Below are 7,417 nucleotides of genomic sequence, written 5' to 3'. Positions count from 1 at the left end.
ACGTGATGGACAATATCGGATTCAAATGATCGGCGATGATAAACAACCGCTGGGCTTGATGAGCCGTACAAACCGACGGAGGGACGCGGAGCGGACGAGGTTTGTGCGTTAATTTGCGCCTAATTATTGTCTTCTTTTTTTTTTTGTTTGTTTGTTTTGTTTTTCTTCCCGTGTGATCGCGTATTTTACCTCCCTTCATCCATCGGAGCGAAAAGGCCTTTATAGCCCGCAACATCTCGGACATGAAACCCGTGGGAATTACGATACCAACGTGACGCACAGTCACACAGCACAGCGGGGAGACGTCGAGCCCTGACAGGACGCAGGGAGGGTGTGAGGTCCGGCACGGCGCACCGATCACGGGTTCAGGACGCCCTGTTGTTGTTGGACATATCGCGCTAATGACCGCCGTGTAGCCAGCGGGTATCGCCCACCGCCTCATTGGACACAAAAACACATGATTTTTCATGCATCGTGAGCAGTGGAGCGGGAGAACGGGAGGAGAGAACAGCGGGTGAGGGCACGGAGAGACGGGATGCGGGAGACGCAGTGAGCGAGGAGGAGGAGGAGGAGGACGAGGGAAACCGGAGGATTGACGGTAAGATATGGATGTAGGCTATGAGGATGCACCCCGCCCCTCCTCTCTCTCTCGCTCTCTCGCTCTCTCTCTCTCTCTATCTCTCTCTCTCTCTCTCTCTCTCTCTCTCACACACACACACACACACACACACAAACACACACACACACACACACACACACACACACACACACACACACACACACACACACACACACACACACACACACACACACACACACGCACACAAAAACGATCAGTGCGTGAGAAGACGGTGGAGGTGGCCTGTTTCTGTGCGCCTCTGTCGCTCCTGCCGTCACAGGTCATTTGATCTGATGGGATCTGAAGGGACCGGGATCAGGGATCTGATGCGCCGCTGTGCCGCCGGGGCTCGTGCCGCCGGCTGCCATTAGAGCTTGGTCAGTAGTAGAAAAGTGTGAGAGGCATGAGTGCTGTGAAATATTCATGGGCACGTGATTTGGGCCTCAGAGGATTGCAGGAGGTGGTGGGGGGGGAGACAAAAAAAAGAAAAAATGACGTGATGACCGAGGGTGTCCCGAGTCGGCATCAAGGGGGGGTCTTGTCTTGGCTTGAACTGAATTATCTTCATCGTTATGTTACACACCTTGGCTGCGGTGTTGCGCGCGCTGCAGCGCACATAATACACGCATGGAGGGGTTTAAAACGCAGGCTTGGTTTGCTGATTCACCACAGATGGGAACGTGAGGAGAAAAAGAAAGGGAGAGAGAAGGGAGGGGGCAGACTGAGTGAGTCCATTATCAATATTTCAGGCAGGGAGAAAGCGGACTGGGTCAGTGGAGGAGGCCAGGCAGAGAGACAGGAGTGACCGTGAGGAGGACAGACAGAGAGATGCAGAGGAGGAAGAGGAGGAAGGCTGAGAGGGATGGAGGAAGAGCTCAGAGGCTGACAGGACTCCTGCTCTCCTGTCACACTCCATCTCGTTTCCTCCAGTGTGTGTGTGTGTGTGTGTGTGTGTGTGTGTGTTTGGGTAATTTTTTCTTTTCTTTTGGATGTCACAAATCTGTAAAATGAAGAAAATGCAAAGGATGAAGGGCTCCATCAATTTTGGGATTGAACACAACATTTCAAGAATGTGACTTAACTGACCAACCAAAAGAAACCAGATTCGTTTCCATATAGGGATCAATCATTTACATCAACTACTGAAGAGAAAAAAAAAAGAAGCCACAAGTGATTTGCTTAAACCTCCCAGACACACAGTTGAGCCTCTCAAGCCATTTGGATGGACTTTAAGTCATTTGTCTTTTAAAACAGCATATTTGTGTCAGACCAGGTTCCTATCACGTCGCCTTGAATCAGTCAGACTCACTGAGTCAGTCTCTGGTTGTGCGGTGAGAATTTTATGCAGGTCTGTGCAGAGGTGTGGGCGGATATATCACTGTAATATCAGTATTGAGCTGTGAGACCAGACATCAGCCGAGAGGTCTTGTAAAATGATGAGGTAGAAATGTTTCTAATGATTATTTTCATGATCAGTGAGCTAAGAAGGCGTTATGTCTGACTGATGAAACAATAAATGGTTTAGAGAAAAAGCAGGAAAATATGTGTCTGAGATTCTCAAGGAGGTATTTGGTTTTGTTTGACCAACAATCCCTACATTTAAATTTCTGACATTTGATTATCAGCAGTCAGTGATTAAAACAGCAGCTGGTTGATGCTGAACTAATAAATTTTATATATATATATATAATTTATTAATGTATCATATTAATAAATTAGGTGTCCTGGAGCCCATGCTGGTTGCATTTATAATTGTATGTTTCCCAAACATTTACACATATCTGCTATAGTATATTGTTATATCTGATCACGCAGCTTTTGTTTAGTATGTGTGGGTGGTGTCAAGATGCACCAATATCCTGTTTGTACAATCATTCTTCTCAGGATGGATTCTATTTATGCTTTTATATTCATTTATAAAGAAATGTTTAGAAAACTAACCCATTCAAACTACTAATTTATGCCTCATTTTATGTTTTGTCACACCTCAGGATCACAGTCCTGGTTTGCTCCCAGGTGTTGATTTGGCAGACATGTTTATACAGGTTAAAAAACAACAAACAAAACATGATACGTGGTGATGATGACAAACAGCCAAGATCGTTTTCATATTAAGATCCAGTCTTTAGTACTCACATGTCAAATACGTGTGTGTAAAATGTCCTATTACCAATGTTTGCTGACATATTTTGACATGCTGTGACGACGAACTGTTTATTCAAGAGGTTTTTTTTTAAATCATGTATGCAAATCTTAACTGACAATAATCGACTACCTGGAGATGCTGAGAGCGTGAATGTGGAGGTGGAAATGACTCCACCATGATTGATTCAAAGCTTTCAAGCTTTCTCAGGTCAAGCAAAATAAAGCAGGAACAAAAAACACACATTGTATCACATAAACACGAATCAACATCCAAGTCGTTGCTTTTGGAGAATACATTTGGAGACTCTGTCAAATTTATTATTTACAGTTACAAAGTTGTTTCATTAATTGTAATAATTTCAGTTAAATCCGTAACTTTTCCACTATGATCTGATTATCATCGCAGTATCTTAATGAGCTAATTTATTGTCTTGTACTAAATGTAGTAAGTTGGATTCCTTCTTGTCCAGTAAGACTTAAGCGTCGTGTGTTATAATCCAACTTACTGATGTTAAAATGCGAGTCAACAAACTAAAACACAGATTTCTTTTTTACAGAACAGTTTAAGGAAAACTGTTTGTGTTCAAATAACTTTCTTAAAGGTCTTTTTGTGAGCACATTGTATTCCTGAAAAAAAATATTGATGAAATACTGTTCTGTCCATAATTTGGCGACCTACTGCATATTGCTAGTTACAGTGGATATAAAGTAACTAGCTGCTGAAGAAATTTACCTTCATATAAATTTTAATTATCTACTTCAGCTGGGTATGTCATGCTTAATTTGTAGCCTGGTAGTGTTGGGCCAAACATCTGATTTACTGTAAAATTACATCAGTTAGTCAGAGGAAGATGCTCTAAAAAAAAAAAAAAAATCAAGAGTGAATGACAATGTGGAAAAGCAGAAACAAAACAGTAGAGATCAAATCATTATGTGGATGAGCCAACGTTTATACAGGCAACCGTGGATCCAGGCTAAAGTAAATGTGTGAATGTTGCTTCGTCTGACGTTTTTCACAATTAGTGGCAGAAGGACTGAGTCACTTCCTCCTTCAGTAAACAGTAGTTTGGTGAAATAGTTCATGCAGCAGCATCAGATAATGCTGAAGCAAAAGTTTCAAGCTCAGAGAGACAAGAGTGGTTTTCATGTGTGACTAATTATAATCAGTAGTAATCAATAGTAAAAGTTTAACAAAATATTCTTCTTACTGTGAAGGAAATGGAGAAACGAACATGAAAACTGAAGTCAGACAGATTCTTATTGTTGCAGTAATTCGCATTATACCATGAATAAACACACGGACACCTCACCTCCTCAAGGTTTGCATGTTTCTGTTGGATCTGTTGGGTTTCTCGCTGTAAAAAGCACCTTGAAGTTACTGCGTTGTATTTGGGGCTAAATAAATAAAGTTGAATTGAATTGAATGTTTGTCTTGTCATGGTGAGGTATGGGACCAGTGCGGTAGAGCTTTGTTCTCGGCCACCTCTGACTGGGCAGGAGAAAATGACTTCCAACACAGATTGCTGAGACAGTGGATTTTATTTTTCTCATTGATAACACTGGAGGAGAGACTCCTGTTGACAGCTTTATGAAAAACAACGCCTTCAACGTGCATATCAGTATTGTTCCATTCCAGAATTTAAAATATTGTTCATTCGGCTTGTGAGAATGTGTGGAGTGTTTCCTGTAACGCTTCCAGACAATATTGACAGTCCAGAACAGTTGTGTGCTGCGGTTTGTGGCGATCATCTGGGAAGGAACAAGTGATAAATGAGCACGAACACACTTAAAATCCCCGAGCTTCTCTGACGCAGAGAAAGTGCTTATAGTGCACAAAGGCCGGGTGTGCTCTTAACTCCGGGAGCGTGTGCCCAGGGCAGGATTACAGTCTTGATAAATATGTGAGGAAACTTATCAATTAATCAGCCTTCCTGCAGTCTGTAGACCAGACTCAATTCGAGGTGAAAGAAAATCAAATGACTTTTTGCAGAAAATCTCTGTCTCAAACTGTCTCTGTATCTTTGATATGCACATGTGCAATACTACAGAAAAGCTTTTAGCGCCTTAAACCTTGTCAAGTTTATTAATAAGACTATTTACCTTATTATAGGCTGGTATTATAAGTGATTATTAAGGTTTAACTTGGCGCCGAGGGGCTATAAGTGTGTATGTGTGTACAAATGATGAATAAAAAAAATTTAAAAAATAAAAACATAGGCCATGTACATCTGCAACAGATTAAGCTTCGTTCTCTTGTGCACGTTAAGCTTGGTGCAAGGCCAGAAGCTCAAATATAAAATAAAACAAATGACTAGTGCCGCTGAAACCTGCTGATGTCTGAAGCATGGAGATGGAATGAGCAACTAATTCAGCTCTGAGACCTTTAACCCTTTATATGGCTAATGCCTGTTCAGTAACTTCCTGTTAATTCAAATGTAATAACCATAAATTAATGGCGATTTCTGGAGTGCCTAATTTAACATTTAGACCAAACATTGAGCTCAGTGCTGCTGTAATGTTTGGCCTTGTTGCTTTGGCTGAACATTCCTGTCAGAGAGAAGAGACGTCATGCTTGTTTTCATGCATTTGACATACGGGTATTTATCTCCACTGACTTTGAGGTCATGAAATGTACATTTTGTATTAAGGCTAAATGAAAAGGAGCAAATGTATGAAAGATATCACAGCATTGTTTTAATGGTGGTTGGTTCACAACCTTCTTGTCTTTCACTGTAAGATCTTCCCCTTATCTAAGTGCTGCGACTGCATTGTCATCGACTCTGCACCAATTAAAACTAATTGAACAGAACTGAATGTAATCATGGATAATGATCTAATGTGTGTCAGTCATGCTGTCTGTTGGACTGAGCTATTGAGGTCAAATAAGGGTGGCTCATGCAACCAAATCAGGCCTGCTGAGTTTAAGCCAAGAAAGTTGTGTAACCAGGTGAGCAGCTCTGACGTTGTTCCCCTCTGTAAAGATGGCTGAAACAAGCAGAGGAGCCTTTTTAGGGATCATTACAACAACTGTGGTCAGAACAGTTGTTTATCTTTTTAGCCTCCCTGCAGACCGCTTTTGCTTTATTTCCTGTCATCTTAAACAAGCATGTCTCTTACTGTATCTCCCCTCCATGCGTTGGCAGCAGTGACTTGCAGCTCACGTCTTAATGCTCTGAACTCGGCCGTGATCGTCACCTCGTCCCCCCCGTCTGCGACGGGCGAGTGATTGACACGGCGCGGCGCCTTCATTCCCCAGAGTCACGCATCGACTCGACAAACATACAGACCATAAAACCCACGTAAGTGGCTTTTGAATGCCAGCGTGTGGGCCACGGCCCTGTGGGAGCTGCAGAGGTCATCGGCCTGAGCTGGCCTGCGGTCACCGAGGCCACGGCAACATGTTTCAATCTTATAAATATGATCCTCAGTGAGACGAGGAATCACAGCCAATACGGCTTTTTTTCTTTCATGGTGCTGCTGAGAGCCAGACGATTGCCTCTCCCTCTCATCTTTTCCCCATCACACACAACACGCACGCACGCACGCACGCACGCACGCACGCACGCACACACACACACACACACACACACACACACTCATTCATTTGTCCATTAGGAACATAGCTCTACAGGGCTGTTGTGTCACTTTGTGCTTTAGTGATCTGCCCTCAGGCACTGATTGCTCTCTGACCAGAAAGGGGGGGGGGGCACTCATTCTCTCCTGCTCCCTGTTGATTGTACGGCCTCCACCTCTCACTGTGCAAATCTTTGTAAAAGATTTGCTCACACCCCCCACAAACTCACACCCCCCCACAAACAAAACAAAAAATGGCTTCCCGCAACACTGAGCCAATCCATTTTCTTTAATTTACTGCTTAAATTTCCAAAGAGGTGAATCACACTGGATTTGTTTTCCACACTCTCATTTTTAACCTCCTGGAGCTCGCTGCTATTTGTTATTACAGTTCCACACTGTGAAGGGAGATGCACTTCAAATCCTCATAAATTTATTTTACACTACAGTGGAGATTCGAAACTTTTCGAAGAGATGAAATATATCAAGCTTCCGTCTGGGAAATGCAATGAAAAACTTGAAGATTGTCGCAGCAGCAGAGAAATTCTGCACATTTAAAAAATTTTTTTTATTGGTAAACACACTGTACATGCAGCTTGTTCTGTGCACCTACAATGTTCTGCGGTATGCACAATATGTACACTACTGCGTGTAATACATTTGACCCAAGGCTTCTCCACTCACACTCTCTCACTCAGAGCTTTCTGCTCCTCCAAGTAGGCCGGCCAGTGGCCTGGGGTCGGAGTTTGGTTGCAGGCAGGGAGCTTGGTGGTGCTAACAGGGCGGCTGGGTGTGTGGCTTTGTCAAGGGCCATCAGTGTCCTTGCTCCATTTACTCTGCATCAACACTTAAGGGTGTGTGTATGTGCGTGCATGAGAGAGAGAGAGAGAGAGAGAGAGAGAGAGAGAGAGAGAGAGAGAGAAGAGAGAGAGAGAGAGAGAGAGAGAGAGAGAGAGAGAGAGAGAGAGAGAGGGAGACAGACAGAGAAAGAGAGTGAGAGAGAGAGGGAGACGGAGAGAGACAGAAAGAGAAAGTGAGAGAGAGAGAGAGAGAGAGAGAGAGGGAGACAGACAGAGAAAG

At 43.4% G+C, this 7,417-nt stretch overlaps 1 protein-coding gene across 1 annotated transcript in view; it reads left to right on the top strand.

Moving 5' to 3' along the window:
* Positions 1-376: 376 nt before the first annotated feature.
* Positions 377-7,417, top strand: part of LOC308128625 (adhesion G protein-coupled receptor L1-like) — a 31,761-nt gene continuing 24,720 nt past the window's right edge. Inside the window, exon 1 of the mRNA XM_080494256.1 lies at positions 377-598. The gene's annotated coding sequence lies outside the window, so the exon portion shown is untranslated. The remainder of the gene's footprint in view (positions 599-7,417) is intronic.

The sequence above is a fragment of the Blennius ocellaris genome (genome assembly GCF_963422515.1).
Source record: "Blennius ocellaris genome assembly, chromosome: 3".
Taxonomy (NCBI): Eukaryota; Metazoa; Chordata; class Actinopteri; order Blenniiformes; family Blenniidae; genus Blennius; species Blennius ocellaris.
The sequence above is the reverse complement of the archived record's forward strand: the minus strand, read 5'-3'. Positions and strand labels throughout refer to the sequence as shown.